Consider the following 10,564-nt stretch of genomic DNA (forward strand, 5'->3'; position numbering starts at 1 on the left):
TAAGTTGACCCTTCACAAATTGTCCATAATCACAACTTGGTCAAGTTACCATTTTGTCTCTATGGTTACATCTAACTCCTTAACTACCACTGATTCTTCTAATGAACAATTAGTTATAATTCAACTATAAACTAGACTCCTCTATGGCTAGTGAGAGGGTGAGACACCTCATTGTTCAAGACCTGAAATCAGCCCTTAAGGGAGCAATTCCTACTTACCTCAAGACGGGAATGAGTAAATTCCATTTTGTGTAACTGTGTTCTCAACTCCCCACTCAGACAAATTCCCAAAATGGTAGGTTTATTGAGTCGTCGAATTTGACCACTCTCACCCATACAGATGAAAGAATTTTCCTTATAGCTATAATGTAATGTATAGCTATAACGTATAGTTTTAATTGTCATAATTTGAATCCTGGCCCGATAGGGGTTTTGCTACGTGTTATCTTAAAAAGTTGAGGATTGGCTGATGGAATCCCTGACGGGATGGAATTTTAAAGGGAAAGCCAAGATGCTATGGAAATGGCTGTGAATGCCACCACTGCGGTCTATTTGGAAAGAAATGAGTGCTAGAATGTTTTAAGATAGTTGTAACATTCTATTATCAAGATTCTTTCGATAATAGTATTCACCTTTTAGCTTGTTGGTGGATTTCTTTTCACAAGGAGTTCTCTTGTAATTATAGTCTCTAAATGCTTATTAGGAATTGGAAGACATTTTCGCATTAGTGTTCTCTTTTCAGTGGGGGTTGTCTTATCTCTACCCCAACCTTAAAGTATTTTTTTTTTTTGTGGCCTTCTTGTTAATCTTTTTTTCCCCTTAAAGTACATATATAAAATATGAAACATCTATGGACAATATATATATAGTATGCAAGTTTTGATAGAGAATGAAACTAAGCAAAACTTACTTGCCAGTGTAGAAGCCTGCAGAATACCAAGCATTTAAAACCGTAGCAAGATCTGTTGCAGAGCTAGCACCACTTTGAGGCATTATCCCATCATGTCTATCGCTCTCTTTCTTTATATGAACATATCCAAGATAATAATAACAAAAAAATAAAAATTAATAGATAAATAGATAAATAAAATCACAAGGTATTAAAGCATGCAACTTAAAGGTCAACTCTATACCTTTTAGTATAATGTCAGACACGAGAAGCAATGCCATATGGATGGGGCAGAGTGTTAAAAAGGATAAGATGTAAACATAAAGCTCATAGCCTGATGGGAAGTTCATTGATACGTTTCCTGTCACCACTAGTTACAAAAGCTTATACATCTGAACCGTTAAACATGAAGTCCCTATAATCTTATCTAAAGCTAAAGAAAAACCATATAGAAATGAGATGTGCAAGATGACCATTTTGAAACTAGATGGTGGCTTGTAGCAATATATAGGATGAGCATCAAGTGGTCCGGTCGTCCACACTCATTACATAATCATTTGGCAAATATGACACTAAGAAAAGTCACATGAACTATAGTTGGGGACTATAGAGTTTATCTGTGAAAGGGAACATGAATAAACAAGGATAGAAGGAGGTCCTACAGAAACAACAACCTAGTGGGAACTAAACAAGGACAAACCTAGCAACCTAGAAAGGGACTCAAATCCAAAATAATAAGATTTAACAAGTAATTGCAAAAGTCTCAGGGAAACATCCGCCAGTTCTTTTATGTGTGCATGTGGATTAAAATAATAATAATATATAGCAAACACAAGATAAATATCTCTCAAGATGCATTCTATCATCTTTCCTTTTGTAGAGTTTATGCGGAGAAGATAAGAGTTATTATAATTATTTTTATTGGCTTTCTTTTACTTTGCATTGTTTCTTTTAGGCTTTGAGGGTCTTTTCCTGTCCCCTTTGACATATACTGTTGCCTCTAGTTTGTATTTTTTTAAAGGAATGTCATGTTTCTTAATGACAAAAGGGAAAAAAGAAAAAAGAAATAGAATATAATAACTTCCAAGTTCTATCCCCTCATAGTCAAATAATAGTACTAAATTGTAAATAAATAGACTCTATGGGTCAAATTCAAATTTGACTAGAAATCAATTAGATAGAATCTAAAAGCAACTAACGTGGATGTTCTACAATAATATAATTTAAAAAACCAATAAATTTCCATGGGTATTCCATGGATGCCTACAAGCTTTCTTCAGGAGTTACATTTAAAGGGAACAATAAGAGTTTTTGGATAAGTGTACATCTTCTGACAAAATTTATGCTCTAGTTAATTTAAAACATTAATTTGTTTACTTTATCTCAGTCGTTTTGTACTTACACGTCTTTTATAATTAATTCCTCCCGTAACAGTGTTCTTTAAGCTCTTTCAGAGTGGGGATTCCCTCCCCTGACTTGTCTCTCTTTTTTTCTAATAATTCAAATCTTGAATCTTTGGGAAGTTTATCTTAACTAGTTGAGCTATGCATAATAAATTTGGTTACTTTTTTTGTTTTATTATTATTTTTAATTGTTACTTGTGCAAAACATCTATGTCATCGACATACATAAAAAGAATCTTTGATTAAAGAGTAAAAAGAAATCCAAATAATCTGAAAAAACTCGGCTCCATAAAATCATGCCTACCTCTATTTACAGTTTTCGTGGAAGAAGATATAGCTATTGCTGCAGAATCCATTGCATTTTTGATAATGTCACCATCAACAAGGGACGGACTTTGAGCACCTATAGCCAATGAATGAATAATGATTAATGAGTAACAGTGTTGACAACAACAAGCATTCCAAACAAGGAACAGATGAAGAATCAAGATCACATACCAGCTAAAATTGGATAACTGGAGGGCAGATAGGAGGATATTGCTTGGTAATGAGAAGGTTGGCTTGCAGAGACTGGGTGTTCTTGGTAAGCAGAAGACGTTCCCCATCGAGTTCCAACTTCAAAACCAGCGTTGACATCCTGGTAGTTCCAACCACCAGCACCATATTGATAAAGCTGTTCTAGAACCTTTTGTCTCTTTTCCTCAAGCTCATAATATCGCTCGAGTAGCTGGTTATAATCCTCTTCACCTTTTATATGTAAATTGGATTCCTCAATGGGCTCCTGTTGCGTCTCTTTCACATGTAAAACATCTAAAAAATCTGTACAAGACATAGGACATGGCTCTACACTGATATTTTCCTTAGCTTCTGAGGTCTTCTTTGTCTTGTTGACTTCAAACTCAATATTATTTTCTTCAATATAACTCTCTTCATCTACATTCATGTTCTTTTAAGATACAAAATTTTAAGAGAGAATAATAAAATATTAATTATGATAACTTCAAATAAGACACTCAGGACCAACTATTTGTCATTTTTCCTATATTTTCCCTAATGGAAATTATTGAAGAAATTACAAGATATCCCATAGAACAAGAAGGGGACTAGCTACGACAATTCATCAAAATAAGCTCATAGAAGATAAAAGAAGACTTCAAGTTACAAGAGGTCATTTTCTTCCAATCTATCTCCCCATTTTCTTATTTGATGAGAAGGAGATACAACACACATAAAAATAAAAGAACAAAGTCTAGGGGTCAGACCCCACAATAAGGCCTGGGAGGTTGATGTAGAGCCCTCGAGCTTGTCATGATAAAAAGAATAACCCAAAAAATTATAAGACTCGTTCTATAACTTCCCTAGGATTCAAAATCTAGTGTTCTTTGAGACCAGTCAAACAACTCCACTCCATATAGCATATATGACAAGGCATTAAATCAAAAGACTGCCCTTATGTGTCTTTTCAAATTCTTGTTAATTTAAGAAACAAGACAAGAACTTTAGTAACAACCTGGGAATTTTTCTAATGGGTGATCGGTGTGTTTTCTCTAGGTGATGGAAAAACTGTCCATTGGGGTTGACTGTAACTTGGTAGCACACAAGATTTGTAACTTTGAAGTCATGCATTCAAATCCTGTCTCATAATATTTTCTTTTTATGATTAAATAAATCAAAAATAAAAAAAAAAATCCTCCACAAAACAAAGTAGACAACTTAAAGAATAACCAAAACTTACCAAACAAAATATTAAAGGAGCTCTTTCAATAATGAATTAAGAAATGCTCAATGTGTCATATGATAGGCTCATTACAACTCAATCTTGATCACACAACCCTTGCTTTAAGAGATATGATATGGTCATCAACCACCTCACCTACAATTTATTCGTCATTAATAAATTCAAATTAGTTTCTTAGAAATGGTCCTTGGAGTACTTTCTTTGACCAATCAATAGAAGTTAGAAAGTTGGGTGTCAAGAAAACAGGTGGGATTAGGAATTTGTCCCCATTTTCATCCTTACAAAAATCCTCTGTAGAAAGAGGCAAGAGCAATGCGGGAATGGAGACTCCCTAGTGGAATTTGAGAAGGGATTCTCGATGAGAAGATTCCCACCTAAACTTCCTAATTGAAAATTTCCACCTTTTCTAGGTAAAAGTCCTTTCAGGCCTACTTCCAAAGATGAGAGTCAAGAACTTGAGAGTCATCACAAAAAGTCTTTTAGGAGAGGTTTGCTGCTAGAACTGAAGCATTCTCATACTATATTCCCTTATCCTGTATTATTCACATTCAAGTTTCATATTAAAAGCTTAAAAAAATCATATTAAAAAATTAAGTTATAAGAGACAAAATTAGCTTTCTTCTTCATCAGATGACACAAGCCTTCCCATTAGTTGTATTTCAAATGTTGATTCTGTCTATGTTTCCCATACCAGATCCCCTTATCCGGTAGTATTCACATTCAAGTTTCATACTGTAAATCAAGTTCTAAGAGACAAAATTAGCTTTCTTCTTCATCCTTTTTTTTTCCATTTGTGGAAACATAGACAAAATCAGCTTTTGAAATCTAACTAATAGGAAGGCGGAAGGCTCGTGCCATCTACCACAGTGTATAAAGTTTCATCTCCTTACCATATGTCCTTCTAAAAGTGTATGTTCTTCCCATTAAAAATAGCCAGCTTAAATCTAGAAGTGAGGTGTCTATCTTTAATTAGACATTCTCCATGGCCTCTAGGAGTATTTGAAAGTAACAAGACCGGACCACTGACCACCATTAAAAAAACTTCATACTTAGCAGCCCTTAAAAGTTTTCACAAACAAATAACCAGTGTGCAAAAAGCCAAAGTCAATTCATCCAAACACCCATAAACATTAACCAAAGAAATAAAGAAAGAAAAAAAAGAACTAGCAACGAAACCATGCGAAAAACAAGATAAGAAAAATATCCAAGATTTCACTTCCATTTCAATTCAAAGGGCCAAACAAAAATAAAAACATTCCTAGTTACCGTGATCACAAAACTTTAAGAAATTTTCAACCATAATTAAACTAGATTAGGTAACCTCGACCAGGATATCAGAAGTTCAAATCCCACTAAAAAAACTTATAAAAATTTAAAATAATTACAGTAACATTTCAGCTACTAGAGATATAAATTATAATAGATGATACCTAAAACAAGAAAAACGCTATGACCAAAAAGCTATGAACCTTTTCGACTTTTCACTCTTATCGCAACCGTTTACAACCTCTCCTTCCTCGGCTGAAACACGGTGGACTTCATGTCCATGCATTATCTGAAAAATGGCAACACTTGATCAAATGTAACCCATAAATAAAAAATAAAATAAAATAAAAGAAACTCAATAGAAACCATAACCGGCGAATTACAATAACACTTTTTAGATACTTCAAAAAAAAGAATTAGCAGATGGGTAGAGAAAGAGGTTGAAAACCTTATACTTCAACATAGCTTCCTCCATGGCTTTGACAATCATGGAATCATCCCAATCCATTATGTCTAGCCCCATGTTCTCGATTGAACTCTGAGAGTGATGCGATTGTAAAGCAAAGAAGAAACCTGAAGGAAATGTGTTCCCGCCGTAGCTTGCCACGACCCGTTTATACAGAACTGTAGGTGGCAAGACGATTAGCGATTTTCAGGTCGAGTCGGGTCAGATATTCCATGATGAACAATTTTTATTAATTCTTTTTTTAAAAAAATACAATGGATATGGGATCGAATCTTCGACTTTAATTTATGAAGATCATGCCAGGGTTTTTTTGTACAATTGATCCCTTTCTATGGATCCAAATAAAAAGTAGGCCATGGCCGATATATGAAAAATGACCTTTGGTTTGCATTAGTACGTTGTGAGTTTACTCTATCTACGCTCTATCTTCTATGCTCCATACTCTATGTTGTATGTTCGCTACTTGATGTGTTATGTTCTATGTTCAGTTCAGAAGTTCATTGTATGCTCGGTATTTGATGTTCTACGCTCTATGCTGTATGTTATATGCTCGTTACTTGATGATTGATTTTCATATAAACGCATAAAAGAAATAAAAGAGAAGAAAGGAAGGATGAGGAAACACACAAAGAAAATTTAAAAAAAAAAAAAAAAAAAACTGCAAAAAATGGAAAAAAGAAAAAAAGAAAAAAGAAGGTACACACAAAAAATATAAATCGAATAAGGAAGTATGATACATTTGGGATTAAAGTGATGATTTTAATGACATAAGCAGAAGACCAAATATCATTAGTTTTGAAAGTTGGGGGTTAATTTTCATTTGTACAATTATTCCCTCCCGCCAATTATCAATCTAAGCTCACTTTAGCGTAATAAAATTTTAAGATGGTTGGAATTAACTTTTGCCCTATATTTCCATTTTTGTCCAATAAATTCCTAAACTTAAAAAATATTGAAGTCTTTGATTTTCTTTTAATTTTGTATCTAAGAGACTCTTAGTATGTTAAATGTTTTTTTTGGGAAAGGAAAAAAAATATCATTTTTTATCTACAAGTTTCTAGTCTAGTTTCTATTTAGAAATTCATTTTTTGTCTATAAGTTTTTCGTCGGATTTCTATTTAGTCTCTAAATTTTAAGATGTTATATTTTTACTCTTGGGCTTTTTGTTTGGTTTTTATTTAATTCAACATTTTTCAAAAAGTTACATTTTTTTATTTTTGAGTTTTGAGTTTTATTTCCTTTTAGTCACAGAGTTTTTGTTAGTGCTTGATTCAATCTTTTGTATTAACTTTCAGTTAATTAATTTAAAATAATTATGAAGTGAACTTCTTTAATTAATTTTAGTTATGATGAAAAAGTAATTTAATTTCTTAAGGATATTTATACTAGCCATCAACACAAAATACTGGAAGTGAATATTTAGTAAAAATACGAAGTTAAAAGTGTAAAATTTAAAACCTATTGTAACGACCCAACTCCCTAGGACTCAAGCTATGCCATTACTATACATATACATGCATGAAATTCAAAACAACACCTTTTCATAGCGAAATAAATGCCAAATGAATAAAAGTCAATTAAAATATTTCATTAAAACTAGATAATAAAAATCCAAGTAACAGGGTACCTATAACCATGAAAATGAATCTAGAAAACTGCAAGTCTGAAAATGAATACCAAGTCGAAGAGTTTTAAACATCAAGACTAAAATCGAAAGCATGAAAAGAAATCTAAAAAACATGTGCGGAAGCATTAGACTGGTCCCAATGGCTCGATCACAGATTCCACTTGTCACTTGCCGACGCGTCCTTACCATTAACTGAAAAATAAACATGAAAAATATGAGTATAAAATACTCAGTAAGTAACTCCACCATCAGGGTCAGACTAAGCATTTATGTCCAATAAATGCTACAATAACTGAAACTCTATACTAGTAGGATCGGAAGATTTCTATTAACTAACTCACTCTTTTATCTTTCTCTTAGACATGTGTCACTTTCACACACATAAGGTCCGATGTATATCTCTTTCATTTACATTGAATCCTCTGGGAATGCATCACTTTCATACACCCCGGGTATTCTCTATGAATGCAGGGATCTGTACCTATTTCGTACACATAGTTATGTATATACCTATTTTGTATACACATAACCCATTGAGCGTGCACCTCTTTTGTACACCTCAACCCCTTATAAGTATGCATCACTTTCATGCATTCAAGCCCTGGTACATCGCTTTCACACACTAGTGGCCCTAGACATGCATCACTTTCATGCACTCAAATAAATCAAATGTTGGAAAGGAAGAGATATCGCATCCAAGATCATATTATATGTAACATTTACCTGTTTACTAGTCCTATAAAATCTTGTAAATAATATCATGTGGATCAGTCTAGACAAACATGTGTAATCTCGTAAAAATGAACCGACCTTAGTACATCTCTTTCATGCACTAGACTCCTTAAAACATTCACATGATGGATCGTTCATAATTTCATGGTAAATCACACGACATACATTCATAAAACCAAAAACAAATATCATGAAAATATGTACATCAACATATATCTAATTTCCGTCTAGCGCTATGGAATTTCAGTGGTAGTGTCACTTATCTCATAATTTAGGCCCAAGCGCTCAAGCGTTCTGCTAATATACCTTGTAAAAATTCTAAATCATGCTCATACATATCGAAGGAACTCTTATTCAGAAGTACCTACGAGCGGAAGCAGATATTTCTAATTCATTGTGATAGAATTTCCACATATACATTCAAATATACTAATATGCATTCATAATGCTAAAATATTGACATGCTCAAAAGAACAATAAATAAGAGATCGAGAAATCATACCAGTTGAAGACTTATTCTTCATAGCAAATCTCGCTTTTGCTGAGACGGTAAGCTATTGCTCAAAAAAACTCAACCATCTACCTTGAACAGTCTCCACACGAACAGAAAGAAATGAGGATGAAACCACCACTTAGAACCCTCGGTATTCTTGGAGTGAGAATCCAAAGGGTGGGCTTTGTTTGGATTTGGTATAGGGAAGGAGGAAGGGAGATCATATACAATGATCAAGCAAGTGGGAGATAGGCTCGTTTATCGTATAGACAAAATGCTTGATCGTTTAGGTGAAGTATACAATCGTGTAGGAAAAGGTAAGCAATCGTCTAAACGATCGTGTAGGAAAAACTAAGCGATCGTCTATACGATCGTTAAGTAAATATCGGGCACTAAACAATCGCTTAGGAAAAGGTAAACGATTGTTTAGTAAATAGCGCACGCGGGTGTAATCGTTAAGCGATCGTTCAAACACTATCGTATATGCACAGGTTTTTCTAAGCGATAACACTCTTCAACACAATGTCTGTGCATACCATTCTTAACACACCATAAGCTATTTAAGCGTCTCAAAATGATTTTTCAACTTACTCATCCGTTATGAAAACAGAAGAGACGTCGTTCTATTATCCCTTTAACCATTCAATTAATAGACAATGAATATCATCACATCATATTCATAACTTATGAATTAATATCATATATTAATCATAGTATTTTTCCTTCACTAGATATAAATCATATTTATATCCAATTTCTTATAAATTAATGTATCTCATATATAAAGTTAATTATATCATATATAATTAACTAGTTCAATTATATCATATATAATCGAACTCTCTCTTGTCAATTTGAACATTTCAAACTGACCCAAAAATTAGCTCATAACTTGTCTAAGCTACTAATGGAACCTTATGAACCTATGGCTCAAAGCTTCAACAGTACGTGAATAGCTGACTAAACTCTTTAGCCACGATATCCACCATCCGTTAACTGAAAAACATTCTACTAAAGACCGACAGTTGAACTATTCTTACCATAAATATATTTATTTGTCCATTGGATAACCAATCATTAGTACGATGACCCTTCATAGATGCCCATAATTACAACAGACCAAATTACTATTTTGCCCCTGTAGTTACATCTTACTCCTTAAGTACCACTGATCCCTATAATGAACAATACAACATAGTTCTACTACGTGTGAACACCTCTCGGGCCATGAACAATACAACATAAGAGTTCCTTAAAAAAAAATCTATATGAGAAACAAAACGATGACTTGTGTCAAGAATGAATCAATCTCTAATTTATATACAATGGTATATTTCATACATTTGCTAGAATATTTTTCAAATACCTAACAAATTGTTCTAATGTATATTTTAAATAACCATGAATTCAAAAAAAACAATATGTGTAATCAATGAAAATAGAAAATAAAATTTTATTAGATGTATATTATCCTTCCAATTAAATAAAGGAAAAAATCTCAAATTTTATCTCTCCACTTGATAACTTAAAAAATCATATTAAATGCATTTTTTTAAAAGTCATATTAAAATACATTTTCTTTCTTCATAATAAATGTAGTTTTTCTCTTCATCATTAAAAAAGCTCCATAAATAGGAAAAAAAAATATAAAAATCGAAAAATAAAAATAATAAAAAAGTGCAAATTTGTCAAAAAAAAAAAAAAAAAAAAAAACCAAAAGAAGAAATTCAAACTTGAAAATGTATTTGAAAAAAATATGATCTAAAGATCTCTAAATACAGATCTTATGTTAGCATACGTTATGGAGTTAAAAACAAAAAAAAAAACCTTAGTTTAATTTTCTAAAAACGTTTTATTTTATTTTCTTGTCAAGATAAGGACATTGCCGACTTAAAAACGTTTTGGGGAATCTTACGACGCCGTTTCGACTTCCTATATATATATGTCATTT

The 10,564-nt window shown here is 32.7% G+C and overlaps 1 pseudogene; it reads right to left on the reverse strand.

Annotated features, from left to right (window-relative positions):
• Nucleotides 1-493: 493 nt before the first annotated feature.
• Nucleotides 494-5,818, reverse strand: LOC150032296 (uncharacterized; annotated as a pseudogene).
• Nucleotides 5,819-10,564: the final 4,746 nt, after the last annotated feature.

Source organism: Benincasa hispida, chromosome 11, assembly GCF_027475165.1.
Source record: "Benincasa hispida cultivar pf3 chromosome 11, pf3_genome.v1.1, whole genome shotgun sequence".
NCBI lineage: Eukaryota > Viridiplantae > Streptophyta > Magnoliopsida > Cucurbitales > Cucurbitaceae > Benincasa > Benincasa hispida.